This window comes from Nerophis lumbriciformis, linkage group LG12 (assembly GCF_033978685.3).
Source record: "Nerophis lumbriciformis linkage group LG12, RoL_Nlum_v2.1, whole genome shotgun sequence".
Taxonomy (NCBI): domain Eukaryota; kingdom Metazoa; phylum Chordata; class Actinopteri; order Syngnathiformes; family Syngnathidae; genus Nerophis; species Nerophis lumbriciformis.
In genome coordinates, this window is record NC_084559.2 from 41,721,353 (window position 1) to 41,739,406 (window position 18,054).

The 18,054-nt window shown below is 40.7% G+C and overlaps 1 protein-coding gene across 7 annotated transcripts in view; it reads left to right on the plus strand.

The window, feature by feature from the left end:
* The window catches only part of mctp1a (multiple C2 domains, transmembrane 1a), a 502,786-nt gene that overhangs the window by 260,211 nt on the left and 224,521 nt on the right, over positions 1-18,054 (plus strand). The window lies entirely within an intron of this gene.

Genomic DNA, 18,054 nt, shown 5'->3' on the forward strand with positions numbered 1-18,054 from the left:
TTAGCTTCAGTCCACATGTGTTTATTGACAACAGGGTTATAACCTGGACACGTTAGTTCGTTGGTATGAAAACAGGTGACCGAGTCAAACAGCGGCGGTGTTAATGAAGCAGCGTCAGGCGAAACCGTCAGTGAAACGCTCGGTGAAATCGCAGATTAATGTTAAATATATGACGAGCCGCGAGCGATGCAGCTATAACCTATCTACCTATAACACCTGTAAAAATGAAGCAATGCTACCACGCTAGCAAGCGTTAGCTAGCCGGCTATGAGCCACCAAGCTGCTAACTATCGCCAAAAGGCACCATTTAAGTTTTTTTCCCCCATGGCATCCTGGATTAAGGCTTTCAGCAGCTTTTGGACGTTTGAGGTAGAAACGTAGGAAGCGCCATCATTATGAAAAGTAGCCAGCAAGTATTTTGATCCCGTCCGTCCGTCCCTCTTCTTCTTCTTCTTCTGGCCCACCAGGTGAATTAAGTGCTATTGGCGGAGTTACAATGCATAGTAGGCTACCGCCACCTACTGCACCGGAGGTGTAACTACAAGCAACATTCACAGACAGTCCCATTGCTTTTATGAGCGGTCGAGCGAGTCAAAAGCCGAAAAATCCATTTGTGGCGGACATAATTCTTTCGTGGCGGGCCGCCACAAATAAATGAATGTGTGGGAAACACTGGTATATATATATATATATATATATATATATATATATATATATACCGTATTTTCCGCACCATAAGGCGCCCTGGGTTATAAGCCGCGCCTTCAATGAATGGCATATTTCAAAACTTTGTCCACCTATAAGCCGCCCCGTGTTATAAGCCGCATCTAACTGCGCTAAAGGAATGTCAAAAAAACAGTCAGATAGGTCAGTCAAACTTTAATAATATATTAAAAACCAGCGTGATATGGGCGCGCATGGAGTCGTATATCAACATGGACGGAGCTGCGTGAAAAAAGCCACCCGGCCTCTTCGCGTAAACTTACCTTAACCACTCGCTCATCTTTTCTTCATCCATCCATCCTTTCGAGTTAGCTTTTATGATGACGCCGGCTGGAAAGGTCTCTTTTGGCAAGGTCTTCCTTTTGAATATCACCATGGGTGGAAGTTTCTGGCCATTAGCATGGCAAGCTAGAACCACAGTGAAGGATGACTTCTCATTCCCTGTGGTGCGAATATTCACCGTACGTGCTCCCGTTGTATCCACAGTGCGGTTCACAGGAATATCAAAAGTCAGTGGAACATCGTCCATGTTGATAATGTTCTCTGGCCGGATCTTTTTTTCAGCTATCTTGTTTTTACAATATGCACGGAAAGTAGCCAGCTTTTCTTGAAAGTCTTTAGGCAGTTGCTGTGAAATAGTAGTCCGTGTGCGGATGGAGAGATTGCGTCTTGGAAACCTGTCGCTTAGTAGGAGCCATTTTGTGGTCTTTACAGATGTAAACACACAAAGGAAATGAAACGTAATATCCGCGCGCTTCTTCTTCTTCTACGCGGGCGGGTGGTTGCTTACAGTAGAAGAAGAAGCGCTTCCTGTTCTATGGGGGCGGGTGCTTACCTTGGCGGTTGCTTGCGTAGAAGAAGAAGCACTTCCTCTTCTACGGGGAAAAAAGATGGCGGCTGTTTACCGTAGTTGCGAGACCGAAACTTTATGAAAATGAATCTTAATATTAATCCATATATAAAGCGCACCGGGTTATAAGCCGCACTGTCAGCTTTTGAGTACATTTGTGGTTTTTAGGTGCGGCTAATAGTGCGGAAAATACGGTATATATAAATATATGTATATGTATATATATATGTGTATGTATATACATGTATATATGTATATGTATATATGTAATATATATATATACATATATATATATATGTATATATATGTACATATGTATATGTATATATGTAATATATATATATATATATATATATATATATATATATATATATATATATATGTGTGTGTGTATATATATATATGTATGTATGTATGTATGTATGTATGTGTATGTATGTATGTATGTATGTATATATATATATATATATATATATTTATATATGTATATATATATATATCTATATATATATATATATCCTGAATATTGACAACATATGAACTTCACTTACCCTCTCGATCAACATATTTTACAATCAAGCGAAACGCAACAAACACAGCGAAATATGAACGCGAAGGATAAAAACAACCCCACCTACAATCAAATATATCTGGTATATCACTAAGCTTTAGGACTTTGTTGTGAAAATCTCCTTCCGTGTCTGTCCCTGACACCCACATTTCAGGCTTGCCACTCTGGAAACACTCTGTGGAAACGCACCCCGCCCACAATGCTTGGTGCCTCGTCTGAGCTGCTGTGACTTAGATTACCATAGTAACTAATATGATTACCGTAGTAACTAATTAGATTACCATAGTAACTAGTATATCATGGAAAAGCACAGATTCCAACCATTGAAATACTTTGTATAGTTCAAGACTTCAATCAATCAATCAATCAATCAATCAATGTTTATTTATATAGCCCTAAATCACAAGTGTCTCAAAGGGCTGCACAAGCCACAACGACATCCTCGGTACAAAGCCCACATAAGGGCAAGGAAAAACTCACCCCAGTGGGACGTCGATGTGAATGACTATGAGAAACCTTGGAGAGGACCGCATATGTGGGTAACCCCCCCCCTCTAGGGGAGACCGAATGCGATGGATGTCGAGTGGGTCTGACATAATATTGTGAGAGTCCAGTCCATAGTGGATCCAACATAATAGTAAGAGTCCAGTCCATAGTGGGGCCAGCAGGACACCATCCCGAGCGGAGACGGGTCAGCAGCGCAGAGATGTTCCCAGCCTATGCACAGGCGAGTGGTCCACCCCGGGTCCCGACTCTGGACAGCCAGCACTTCATCCATGGCCACCGGACCTGTGCCCCCCCTCCACAAGGAAGAGGGGAACAGAGGAGAAAAGAAAAGAAACGGCAGATCAACTGGTCTAACAGGGGGGCTATTTAAAGGCTAGAGTATACAAATGAGTTTTAAGATGGGACTTAAATGCTTCTACTGAGGTAGCATCTCTAATTGTTACCGGGAGGGCATTCCATAGTACTGGAGCCCCAATAGAAAACGCTCTATAGCCCGCAGACTTTTTTTAGGCTCTGGGAATCACTAATAAGCCGGAGTTCTTTGAACGCAGATTTCTTGCCGGGACATATGGTACAATGCAATCGACAAGATAGGACGGAGCTAGACCGTGTAGTACTTTATACGTAAGTAGTAAAACCTTAAAGTCACATCTTAAGTGCACAGGAAGCCAGTGCAGGTGAGCCAGTATAGGCGTAATATGATCAAACTTTCTTGTTCTTGTCAAAAGTCTAGCAGCCGCATTTTGTACCAATTGTAATCTTTTAATGCTAGACATAGGGAGACCGGAAAATAATACGTTACAGTAGTCGAGACGAGACGTAACGAACACATGAATAATGATCTCAGCGTCGCTAGTGGATAAAATAGAACGAATTTTAGCGATATTACGGCGATGAAAGAAGGCCGTTTTAGTAACACTCTTAATGTGTGATTCAAACGAGAGAGTTGGGTCGAAGATAATCATACTTGCCAACCCTCCCGAATTTTCCGGGAGACTCCCGAAATTCAGCGCCTCTCCCGAAAACCTCCCGGGACAAATATTCTCCCGAAAATCTCCCGATTTTCAGCCGGAGCTGGAGGCCACACCCCCTCCAGCTCCATGCGGACCTGAGTGAGGACAGCCTTTTTTCACTACGGGAGGACAACAGGGTGACAAGAACTAAATCATCCAGACTAGAGATACATTGTATTATTATGTTTATCTTACCTAAAAATAAATAGATATTTATTAATAAAAAAAAAAAAAAAAAAACTAAATACATTTTTACTATATTTTGCTAAAAACATCAAAATTAATTGTATTTTTATTTTTTCTGACTCCTTATTACATTCAGCCATAGAATTTTACATTAAAATAAACATATTTGAAATAATTAATTTTAAATGATCATAATAATTCATTTAAAATGACCATATTTAATTATTAAAATAATTGCTTGTTTATCAACAACTTTAGCATTTTATTCATTACATTTTGAAGCTTTCAGAAGCCAAGTTATGTTATATTCCTTAATATTTATTTATGCAAGTTTGAAGTATCAATTATCCAAACACAGTTTTGTTTGCATATTTTCAGGATGTAGATCTATATATATATATATATACATATATATATATGCATATATGTATATATGTATATATATATATATATATATATATATATATATATATGTATGAAATACTTGACTTGGTGAATTCTAGCTGTCAATATACTCCTCCCCTCTTAACCACGCCCCCAACCACGCCCCCCACCCCCGACCACGCCCCCACCTCCCTACCTCCCGAAATCAGAGGTCTCAAGGTTGGCAAGTATGAAGATAATACCCAGATTCTTTACTGATTCGCCTTGTGTAATTGTTTGGTTGTCAAATGTTAAGGTGGTATTATTAAATAAATGTCGGTGTCGAGCAGGACCGATAATCAGCATTTCCGTTTTCTTGGCGTTGAGTTGCAAGAAGTTAGCGGACATCCATTGTTTAATTTCATTAAGACACGCCTCCAGCTGACTACAATCCGGCGTGTTGGTCAGCTTTAGGGGCATGTAGAGTTGGGTGTCATCAGCATAACAATGAAAGCTAACACCGTATTTGCGTATGATGTCGCCTAGCGGCAGCATGTAAGTACTGAAGAGTGCAGGGCCAAGAAGACTTACGGTGATTTGAAAACATCATAGCACATCTTAATGGTAGCTACAGTTTCCATCTTCAAGATCTAAAAAAAAATGTGGGAATGTCTGGCGGGCCAGATTGAAAAGACCCTGGCCTTAATTTGCCCAGGTCTGGTTTAGACTAAAGTCACATTTGAAAAGATTTGATTCCAATCGGATTCAGAGTACCTCCTGATGTGGCCTGATTCTGATGCCAAAAAAATCAGATTTTAAGCATTTTGAAGCGTTCAAACTGGCAACAAAAATCAAATCTGTGTCACTTGAGAGCAAAAAAAAGTGACACCATTTGATCAGATCGTCAGTGGCTATTTAGAGGTGCCACATTTTCAGCATTGTGGCACATTGCTTCCCTACAACAACAACCTTGGATTGAGGGATTATGCTCAGTGAGAGAGTGTTGTCTGTACTTGGTGCTGGACGCTAAATTTGTCTTTTTAGAGAGAACGGGGGGTCGAAAAAAGATGCAGGGTGCTCATTTAAATAATAGAGAAAAAGTGTGCATTTGAACCAACAAATCTCATCTCCCCTCCCTTTCCGTCCCCTTGCTCTTCCTCCACCCGCTCCCCCACAATTCTCCATTAATTCTTACTTTTAATTAGGTCTGCAGTGGACAGGCCTACTTTTTCACTCCACATTATCTAGTTGAGTCGAGCAAGTGTGTGTGTTTGTGTGCGCGTGTGTGCGCGTGTGTGTGTGTGTGTGTTTCTCCATTTGAAGCAGCCACAGTTGGTGTTAGCCAATACAAAGTGGAACTGCTTGATTTGGGTTATTGAGACCGGGGGCAGCTGGAGAGCAGGTCTAATAGCTCTTGTATTTCACCCGCAGCCCAAATGTACTCATGACCTTGTTTCAGTGCTCATCGTTCAGCTTGGGTTTTATTTTTCATCCCCCTAAAAAAAAACTACTACTCTCAAGTTTTTATTTTGCATCTGCCCATGACATCAGTTTCTTGCTCTTTAAGGTGCTGTATGTCACAGATACAGTCGTGGTTAAAAGTTTACATACACTTGTAAAGAACATAATGTCATGGCTGTCTTGAGTTTCCAATAATTTCTACAACTCTTTTTTTTTTTGTGATAGAGTGATTGGAGCACATACTTGTTGGTCACAAAAAACCTTCATGAAGTTTGGTTCTTTTATGAATTTATTATGGGTCTACTGAAAATGTGACCAAATCTGCTGGGTCAAAAGTATACATACAGCAATGTTAATATTTGGTTACATGTCCCTTGGCAAGTTTCACTGCAATAAGGCGCTTTTGGTAGCCGTCCACAAACTTCTGGCAAGCTTCTGGTTGAATTTTTGACCACTCCTCTTGACAAAATTGGTGCAGTTCAGCTAAATTTGTTGATTTTCTGACATGGACTTGTTTCTTCAGCATTGTCCACACGTTTACAAGTCAGGACTTTGGGAAGGCCATTCTAAAACCTTCATTCTAGCCTGATTTAGCCATTCCTTTACCATTTTTGACATGTGTTTAGGGTCATTGTCCTGTTGGAACAACCAACTGCGCCCAAGATCCAACCTCCGGGCTGATGATTTTAGGTTGTCCTGAAGAATTTGGAGGTAATCCTCCTTTTTCATTGTCCCATTTACTCTCTGTAAAGCACCAGTTCCATTGGCTGCAAAACAGGACCATAGCATTATACTACCACCACCATGCTTGACGTTAGGGATTGTGTTCCTGGGATTAAAGGCCTCACCTTTTCTCCTCCAAACATATTGCTGGGTATTGTGGCCAAACAGCTCAATTTGTGTTTCATCTGACATCACATAGACAAACATAAGACCTTCTGAAGCAAAAAGTTCTGTGGTCAGACGTCTGTCTAGGAGGCGTTTGTGTTCCAATGGGCTGCAAGGATTATAACCCGCCAACTTCCCAGTCAGAACATGTAAGTTACAACATGAAGGGAATTCATATAGCCCCATTCATCACGGTTCATCATGAGCTTGTTTTGATGCTAAGATAAATGTTATGTTGTTATGTTTTATTTTTTATTTTTCTTATCATATTGTATATGTATTGTATTAAGACAGCGGGATTGTTTTGACGAAGTGGAGCCCGCGGACCAAATTTGACCCATTGTGCCATTTCGTTTGGCCGCCAAAGGGTAGCTACCAAATTTAATACATGTTCATAGTGACCTCTTTCAAGCTGCACAATCATTGACGGCATGTCTGCAAGGCTACACTGTAGGGTTGTACGGTATACCGGTATTAGTATAGTACCGCGATACTAATGAATCATATTCGGTACTATACCGCCTCTAAAAAGTACCCCCCCCTCTTCGTGGTCACGTCGTATCATTGCTGGTTTACTAGCAGAGTAGCATGTTCGGCAGCGCACAATTACGGAGTACTTACAAGCAGACACAGTGTGTAGACAGAAAAGGGAGAACGGACGCATTTTGGCCTAAAAACCAAAGATAAAGGTGAAGTTAGAACATTGAAAGCCCTCAGGAAGAGGTGCTTTAAGACATGGCTAGCTAGCTAGCGGCTAAAGTCCATCAGCAGTCGGCAGTGTTTTAGCTACTTCTACTAATCCTGGCCTCCATGGCGACAAATAAAGTAAGTTTCTTGCAAGTATCATCCCTGTAGGATGAGGAATAGCTAAACAGGTTTCACTACACACCGTAGCTCACCGGCGTCAAAATGTAAACAAACGCCATTGGTGGATCTACACCTAACATCAACTGTGATGATACCAAGTACAGGATCGTATCTCGTCGATACTACTATGATTACATCAATATTTTTTGGCATCACATCTTCTTTCGTATTTTTTAAATTAGTGTTATGTTTATAATCTCAGGAAATATGTTCCTGGACACATGAGTACTTTGAATATGACCAATGTATGATCCTGTAACGACTTAGTATCGTATTGATACCCAAATGTGTGGTATCATCCAAAACTAATGTAAAGCATCCAAACAACAGAAGAATAAGTGATTATTACATTTTAACAGAAGTGTAGATAGATCATGTTAAAAGAAAAAGTAAGCAGATATTAACAGTTAATGAACAAGTAGATTAATAATCATTTTCTACCACTTGTCCTTAATAATTTTGACAACATAATAGAATGATAAATGACACAATATGTTACTGCATATGTCAGCAGACTAATTAGGAGCCTTTGTTTGTTTACTTACCACTAAAAGACAAGTTGTCTAGTATGTTCACTATTTTATTTAAGGACAAACTTGCAATAAGAAACATATGTTTAATGTACCCTAAGATGTTTTGTTAAAATAAAGCCAATAATGCAATTTTTTTGTGGTCCCCTTTATTTAGAAAAGTATCATAGTACTTTTTGGTACTGGTACGGGTACCAAAATATTGGTATCGGGACAACACTACTACACTGTTAAAAAAAAAAAAAAGGTAGCTAATTTACTGTAAAATCATCAGAGGTACCATTTTTTTCACATGAATGCACTGTAAGAACAGGGCATGTAGATTATATGGTATAAAAGTAGCAGCTCAGTTGCCGTAATTTTGCAGCAAAAATAAGTGGTAGTGTTTTTTAATTCATAGTAATGCATTGTAAAAAAAATGGCCATAGATTTTACGGTAAAAACAGGCCGCTGAGTCACCAGAATTTTAATGTAAAAACAGTGGTACAGCTTTTTTCATTGACAGTAAAGTGGTGTAAAAACCAGTCTACATTTTATGGCACAATTCTGGTGACTGAGCTGCCAGTTTTATTTAGTGTAAAATCTGTAGAATTTATTTTTAATACAGGATAACTATCAATCAATAAAAGTTTATTTATATAGCCCTAAATCACAAGTGTCTCAAAGGGCTGCACAAGCCACAACGACATCTTCGGCTCAGATCCCACATCAAGGCAAGGAAAAACTCAACCCAATGGGATTACAATAAGTTATAAACTAGTTGTGTTTGAATTTGAGACGCCTGCTCTACGGTAAAGATGTGACTTATTGACGGTCTAAGGAAAAGGGTCATCTTGCTCGCCACGCTTCGTCCACATCCTGTAATGAAAACCTCAACGCTTCAGAATTTAAGATCCTCCATTTGTGTAATATGTCTGGATACATTTTGAAAACCATCAGATGAAATATCTGACATTAACTGGCGAAAATCTGCCAAAAATGACATTTTTGATTGTTTTCGGGTAAAAAAATGAACATAAAGATGCAGAGTTGCTAGTTAACTGAATTAGACTCATGACTTATGTTTTTATATGGCGGTGTGAGGCTAAAGTCCTCACTGGTTGTGTTGCATAGTAAAAATCTCTTTTTGACCTTTGGCACATTTTCACTTTGGCCCTTGGAGGCAAGATGTTTGGGCACCCCTGTGTTAGAGATTATTTGACATATTTTATTACATATGAGTGTGGATTGAAAATGCTTTTTGGTGTTAATTTTTACGTTTTCCCACATCAAATGCTCCGTCCTGTCGATCTACAGAGAGAGTGAAATTATACAAATGACGAGCTTTTGTATTTTGCTCTGTATGCAGTATATACATTATATTGCCAAACGTATTTGGCCACCTGCCTTGACTCACATATGAACTTGAAGTGCCATCCCATTCCTAACCCATAGGGTTCAATATGATGTCAGTCCATATGAGGTCACACACTGATGTTGGTCGAGAAGGCCTGGCTCTCAGTCTCCGTTCTAATTCATCCCAAAGGTGTTCTATCGGGTTCAGGTCGGGACTCTGTGCAGGCCCGTCAAGTTTATCCACACCAGACTCTGTCATCCATGTCTTTATGGACCTTACTTTGTGCACTGGTGCACAGTCATGTTGGAAGAGTAAGGGGCCCGCTCCAAACTGTTCCCACAAGGTTGGGAGCAGGAAATTGTCCACAATGTTTTGGTATCCTGAAGCATTCAAAGTTCCTTTCACTGGAACTAAGGAGCCAAGCCCAACTCCTGAAAAACAACCCCATACCATAATTCCTCCTCCACCAAATTTCACACTCGGCACAATACAGTCCGAAATGTACCGTTTTCCTGGCAACTTCCAAACCCAGACTCGTCCATCAGATTGCCAGATGGAAAAGCGTGATTCATCATCCAGAGAAGGCGTCTCCACTGCTCTAGAGTCCAGTGGTGACGTGCTTTACACCACTGCATCCCACGCTTTGCATTGGACTTGGTGATGTATGGCTTAGATGCAGCTGCTCAGCCATGGAAACCCATTCCATGAAGCTCTCTGTGTACTGTACGTGGGCTAATTGGATGAAGTTTGGAGCTCTGTAGCAACTGACTGTGCAGAAAGTGGGCGACCTCTTTGCACTATGCACTTCAGCATCTGCTGACCCCTCTCTGTCAGTTTACGTGGCCTACCACTTGGTGGCTGAGTTGCTGTTGCTCCCAAACGCTTCCATTTTCTTATAATAAAGCCGACAGACAGTTGACTTTGGAATATTTAGGAGCGAGGAAATTTCACGACTGGATTTGTTGCGCGTGCGTGATTGTGAGTGAATGTGAATTACAAAATACATTTTAAAAAACATCTATGTCGTGCGTGCAATACAACTGTGCTGCTTTTATTTTGAAAAGTGTTATTTATGGACGTATGTCCGTGTGTAACCTGTGAGTGAAGGTACACAGCGACAAGTGATGCCCGGCTACCCCCAAGATGTCAGCTCACACTAAAAAAAGAAAAGTTGATGACGAATGCCGTGTTTTCAACAAGACGTGGACTGCCAAGTATTTCTTTACAGAAATTAAAGGTAAAGCCGTGTGCTTAATTTGTGGTACACAGGTTGCTGTGTTTAAAGAATATAATTTAATTCGCCACTACACGAGGAAAAATACCGGAATCTGTCCGACGAAGAGCGTACAAGGGAGGCTGATGCGTTGACGGTAAAACTGCAAACCCAACAAGGCCTTTTTCCAAATTTCACACCCCCAGAGATGCAGCCGTCAGGACAAGTTTCGTAATTTCTCACAAAATCGCCAGAAAAAGTAAGGCGTTTTCTGACAGAGAGTTTATTAAGGAGTGCTTATTGGACTCTGTTGCGCTGATATGCCCGGAGAAGAGGGGCGCATTTGAGAACGTGTCACTCTCCCGACGCACTGTAACGAGGCGGGTTGAGACCATCACTGGCAAATTGGAGCTTCAGCTGAAGAACAGAACGGCCGACTTTGACTGTTTTTCGCTGGCTTTGGATGAAAGCTGCGATGTACATGACACTGCCCAGCTGCTCATCTTCTTACGTGGGATAACGGCAGACTTTCAAATCACGGAGGAGCTCGCAGCCATGCAGTCAATTAAAAGGGACAACCACAGGTAATGACTTGTTCACAGAGGTAAATGCGTGTTTGGACATGTTAGGACTGAAATGAGACAAGCTGGCAGGTGTGACAACAGATGGTTGTCTAAATTTGATGGGGCAAAATGTTGGACTTTTAAAGAGGATGCAGGATAAAGTGACAGAAATGAACCCTGTGCAGAAATTGACATTTTTTGCATTGTATTATACATCAGGAAGTGTTGTGTAAGACAGTGTTAAAAATAAAACCATCAAAAGCAATCTGCTTTTGTATAAAGTTAAGTTAGGTTAAATGAAATTATTATTATTATTATTATTATTATTATTATTATTATTTATCTTACGGTATATCAAAAATAATATTGAGCAAAATTTAATTGAAATATTGTCGATGTGGCCCTCCAGCAGTGCTCGGGTTGCTCTTGCGGCCTACGGTAAAAATTAATTGCCCACCCCTGCTTTAGAAGAAGACAGCCTGCCGTTTCCTTAAACTTGGACACACACATCTATACCTTTGGCCATTCTGAGCCAGTAATTTCCAGAATTTATGTCATACTGTGAGAAGCCTCCATTTTACTAACGATTTCCAATGTTGCAAAAATGTGTAGAATAAAAATTTAAATTCAACATTTCTGTCAACGAAGATTCGCGTCCGCCTTTGATAGTAGCCTAATATAGCTTATATAGACACTTACATCATGTGTTGCCTTCATTAGAACACTAATATAAGGCTTTTAATTTTTTTAAATTAATTTTTGGTCCAATATGGCTCTTTCACATTTTAGGTTGCCGACCCTTGGACTTGGACTAGGCAATATGGCTGAAAACTATTTCGATCTAAGTGTTTTATAGCAATCAATATCGATAATTATTGCTATTTTTATGACCCATCAAAATAAATACCAGGAAAATATAATAAATGTAAACATTTCAAGTGTAACTTAATCCCCTCAGCTATCAAGGCAGAAAGGACAGGAAATGTCAACACAAATCTTGGAAAACACTCAATAATTGTAAAAAAAAAATTCAAAAATCACATTGAACACTTATCAATTACTTTTTTAAATGAAGTTGCAAAAATAAGGAAAATGTAAGAAATGCTTAAAGTGTAGCAAAATCGTGCAAATTGTGGAAGTTACCGCTGTGCTCTAAAGGGTGAGCACGGCTCAGGTGATGTGGTATTACCGGCCTTGGTGAGGGATGTGTGCCATACCTAATTTACAGACCACATTGGTCTGACAATGGTCTGTTTGGAACAGATCCACAAGATGCCATACTGTCTCGGTGACTTTTCTGGTTTTATCCACAATTTCTTTGCTCTCTGCAGCACTCATTTTTACTTTGTCTTCTCACTCCATGCAGAAAATCAACCGCAAGACAACAAGATGGCGCCACCAATAGATAGATAGATAGGTCTTTATTGTCATTTCACAAGTACAACGAAACTTTGTTTTCAGCACAAACCCGTTCAAGATTAGACAAACAGTGTACAGGGTTACAGAATAGGAACGCTGATGAGTCGCCACAAGGCGCCCCGTAAAAGATGGTGAAAAAGGTAAAACGCTGGGGAAGGATGAGTAGAAAAAAAACAATCTAGACTGGGCTCCTAAGGGGGCCCAGTCTGGAGTGGGAAAAAACCTCCATAGCAAAGCACATATACATATTACAAGACAAGACAAAGAAGCAAGCAGGAGAGATAAGGGAGAGGAAAGGGGGAGCGTCCACCCTCGATGAGGTCCAATAGTTAATACTGTTACCTGATTGGCTATTAGCGTGTCACTCCCACTGATCAATGATCACGTCCTGTGTTACCAGAGAGCAAGTGCCTTTGTTCATGTAACCAACCTTGCTTTGCAACTTCCTGTTTCTTCCGACAAACAAGAAAACAAATATCTGACGCAATTTTTTATTGATGCCAATTACGTGTCTATCAAGATATATATTGATATCGTTTTATCACCCAGCCCGACTAATGACAAACTAATGTCTTGAAAACGACTGAAAATGCCATTTTTCAAATAAATGAATGCAATCAAGTGAAACAACTTGGACTACAGGCTTTCAATTTGTAAATGCAGCACTGCATTGTTATACATCATTTTTATTATTAAATGAAATATTTCAATACAGGGATGTCCAAAGTACGGCCCGAGGACCATTTACAGCCTGAAGATCTTTTTTAAACGGGCCGCGAGACATTTTAATATTACTATTACTGGGGGAAAAATGTGGAATAAAAGAGAAAAAATGTGTAATGTAACAGGAAAAAGTATATATCTTGATGCTAAAAACACAAAGCTGACATGCAGACAGTTTTTTTTTTCAAAATAAATCCATATATTGTACTGGTTTTGAAAATGTAAAATATCCAAATCAGTTTCAGTTTATTTCGAACATGCATTTTTCACATATTTCCAGTTGTTTCATTATGGCACGTCCGAAAAGGAGTAGGAAGAAGCTGAGCTTATTTAATCCTACCCATTTTCATATCATAGCAATTTCATCCCATTTCCTTGTTCTCTGTAACAGAACAGTGAATAAATAAATAATACACCATAGTAAGCAAACACATATTAAATACATAAATAATCTTTATCTCAAAATAAAAAAACAAAAAAAGGGTTCAAGATGTTCATAATTATTGTTCTGTGTACTTAGTGAACACTTGTAGTTTGAACAGTCTCTTAAATTGAATCATATTGGTGCTTTGTTTGATTTATTTGGTTAATCCGTTCCATAATTTAATTCCAGATACAGATATGCTAAACATTTTAAGTGTTGTACGAGCATACACATGTTTTAAATTAGATTTTCCTCTAAGGTTATATTTCTCCTCTTTTGTTGAGAAGAATTGTTGTACATTCTTGGCTAGCAGGTTATAGTTTGCTTTGTACATCATTTTAGTTGTTTGCAAATGCACCAAATCGTTGAATTTTAGTATTTGTGATTCAATAAATAAAGGGTTTGCATGTTCTCTATATCCAACATTATGTATTATTCTAACTGATCTTTTTTGTAACACATTTAATGAATGAAGTTCACATTTGTAGTTGTCTCCCCATATTTCTACACAATAACTCAGATATGGTAACACTAGCAAGCAGTAAATAATATGAAGTGATTTTTGGTCTAGAACATGTTTATTCTAGACCAAAGTAGCAAGTGTTTCTTGTTACTTTGTTGTATATTTTTTACATGAGTTTTCCAGTTCATTTTATCATCTATTTTTTTCTTATACCCTTTCAATGTCTACTCTGTCTATTTGTAATTGTGTTTGACTTTTCCTTCTACTGTTACCAAATAGCATTATTTTAGTTTTACTGAGATTCAAAGATAGTCTGTTTTTGTCAAACCATCTTTTTAATTTGTTCTTTTCTTCTGTTATTTGTTTTAGCTTCTTTGTGTTCTCTCCTGAACAAAACGCAGTTGTATCATCTGCAAAGAATACTAACTTTAAGTTAGGGCTGGGCGATATCTCGAATATACTCGATATATCGCGGGTTTGTTTCTGTGCGATGTGGAAAATGAATATATCGTGAGTATTCGAGTTTACGTTTTCACGCAGTTGCTTTTAGTTGGGCATTACAGTACAGGCTTTTCTCACTCGTTCTTGTTTCTCCTTCTCACAGAGACGTAAAACAAGCACACCTCGTTACATACGTCACATACTGTCGCGCGTGTAACGTCATAAGCTCTCGCGGAGCAGAGAGGTAGCAGCATGGGTAAAGTTAGAAGTGGCAGGTGGTGCAAGCGGAGCGGTTCGAGTGGTAATACGAGAGAGAGGAGGTGCCAATCTGTTAACAAATGGAGGAAGAAGAATTAGTTCCCAAGAAAAACAGCACGGGGTCCATCGTCTGGCGGTGGTTTGGCTTCAAGCGGGAAGATGTTGAACAGACAACCGTAATATGTCAAGTATGCGGCAAAAGTGTTGATACAAAAAGTAGCATTACTGCTAATTTGTAGCATCATTTGAAAAGTCCCCGCCAGAGAATGAAGAGTGCTTCAAACTCCGCATGTCAACATCCCGGCCGGTGCCACACCCACAAAATGCCGAAGCAACCAGCACTGACCCTATTGAGCCTGGCGTCTTCCATTTCCAGAACAACAAAAAATAGTCAACAACATAAGGAGATAACATCCGCAGGAACCTACCACATAGCGAAGGACGTACTGTACACTATTTGATTTCCTATTATGCAGCTCATTTTTATTTGACAGTTATTGATATATCTTGTGTGACATCAAGCACAAAAGTGCATTTTATCGGTTTTAAACTATTGCAGTGGCGTTCTGTACAAAAAGTGCACTTTAATTTAGTGTTTTGATATGTCATCTTAGTGCAGTGGTTCTCAAACTTTTTTTGTCATCCCCCACTTTGGACAAGGGGGAGTTTTCAAGCCCCACCTGGCCCCATCGCCCCAACAGAACGCTAATGCCAAGCTTAACATTTTCAAATTTATTGAACATCAAGTAACATCAAGTTGTATACATTCAAACTCAATAACATAAAATAACATCAAGTTCAATAATAAATAAAATAACTGTGCAGCTGTGGTATAACTTGCCCATCCATCCATCCATTTTCTACCGCTTATTCCCTTTGGGGTCGCGGGGGGCGCTGGAGCCTATCTCAGCTACAATCAGCCGGAAGGCGGGGTACACCCTGGACAAGTCGCCACCTCATCGCAGGGCCAACACAGATAGACAGACAACATTCACACTCACATTCACACACTAGGGCCAGTTTAGTGTTGCCAATCAACTTATCCCCAGGTGCATGTCTTTGGAGGTGGGAGGAAGCCGGAGTACCCGGAGGGATCCCACGCAGTCACGGGGAGAACATGCAAACTCCACACAGAAAGATCCCGAGCCCGGGATTGAACTCAAGACTACTCAGGACCTTCGTATTGTGAGGCAGATGCACTAACCCCTCTGCCACCGTGCTGCCTGGTATAACTTGCATCAAGTTCAATAATAAATAAAATAACTTGCATCAAGTTCAATAATAAATAAAACAAAAGTGTTATAACTTGCATCAAGTTCAATAATAAATCAAAAAAAGTGTTATAACTTGCATCAAGTTCAATAATAAATCAAATACAAGTGTTATAACTTGCATCAAGTTCAATAATAAATCAAATAACTTGCATCAAGTTCAAAATAAATCAAATAAAAGTGCCACTTTGCAATCTTTGCAAAGAAAAAGGAGGAGCTATGCATTTGGCAAGACAGGGCAAGTGACAGCACTTTGCCCCGGGAGAGCCACCTTGCTTCACTGTGAAACACATACTTGCCAACCCTCCCGGATTTTCCGGGAGACTCCCGAAATTCAGCGCTTTTCCCGAAAACCTCCCGGGACAAATTTTCTCCCGAAAATCTCCCGAAATTCAGGCGTACCTGAGTGACGTGTCGACAGCATGTTTTCACGTCCGCTTTCCCACAATATAAACAGCGTGCCTGCCCAATCACGTTATAACTGTAGAATGATCGAGGGCGAGTTCTTGGTTTCTTACATGGGTTTATTGTTAGGCAGTTTCATTAATGTCCTCCCAGCACGGCAACAACACACAACAACAGCAGTCACGTTTTCGTCTACCGTAAAGCAGTTCGTCTGCCGTAAACAGCAATGTTGTGACACTCTTAAACAGGGCAATACTGCCATCTAATGTACATGCATATGTGACATTAACATCTAGGGCTTTTAGAGAGTGCAGTGCACAACTGCGCACACAACAAGGAGACCAAGCAGAATGCATCATCAGAGAGGGTGTTCAGCATGGTTAGAAAAATAATGACAGAGAATAGAACAAGGATGGACAATTCAACCCTTAACTCAACAATGAGTAGATGAATGTTATGTGTGTGTATATGTGTAAATAAATGAACACTGAAATTCAAGTATTTCTCTTATTTATATATATATATATATATATATATATATATATATATATATATATTAGAGATGCGCGGTTTGCGGGCACAACCGCGGAGTCCGCGGATTATCCGCGGATCGGGCGGATGAAATTTAAAAAAATTAGATTTTATCCGCGGGTCGGGTCGGGTCGGGTGGTTGAAATAAAAAAAACTCAGATTTTAAATAGATTCAGGCGGGTGGCAGTTAAACCAATTCGGAAATATATATACATAGTTAAATGTTGTTACCCACATACGAAAAACGAGCAGGCACCTGCAGCATATGCCACAACAGAAGAAAAAAAAAAAAAGAGATGGACACTTTTACGGAGCGGAGAAGGGACGCCTCGCCGGGGTCCGGGACCGAGGCCCCTTCCCCCGAGAGGGCCCCACCGGGAGCCGTAGCTGAGGCGATCCGCGAAAAGGGCCCGACGCACGTCCAGGGTCACCACCGCGCCCACCGCACCGACACCCCGCCTCGTCCGCCTTCGCCGCGGCCGGCGTCACGCGCAGCAGGTAAGCAGCTTACCTGCCCGCCACCCCCGTGGCCGGGGGCTCGTAACAGGGGTCACTCCACGCTCTCCGCCCGCGCAGCTTACCTGCCCGCCACCCCCATTGCCGGGGGCGCGTAACAGGGGTCACTCCGCGCGCAGTGCGCTCACGAAAGGGGTGGGGCTCACCCTGGTTGATATAGACAGCAGCTGGACGGTGGCCATGGAAGTCGGAACCCGCTAAGGAGTGTGTAACAACCCACCTGCCGAATCAACTAGCCCTGAAAATGGATGGCGCTGGAGCGTCGGGCTCATACGCGGCCGTCGCCGGCAGCGAGACGCGCTTGGAGGTGCGCTCAGCGCGGCTCCCATATGATTGCGCACTGGTGTGCGTCTGGGTCGTGACAGCGTGGCACGCGAATGTCTGCACTGCATTGGATCAGTCTCCTTTCTTTAACAGGCAAAAGCTTTATAACCTCACTAATGCCTTGCATCGTCTATATTAGATATATAACAACGGGCGGGTGCGGGCGGATGCGGTCCTGATCAAATGTTACATCGGGTGGATGGCGGAT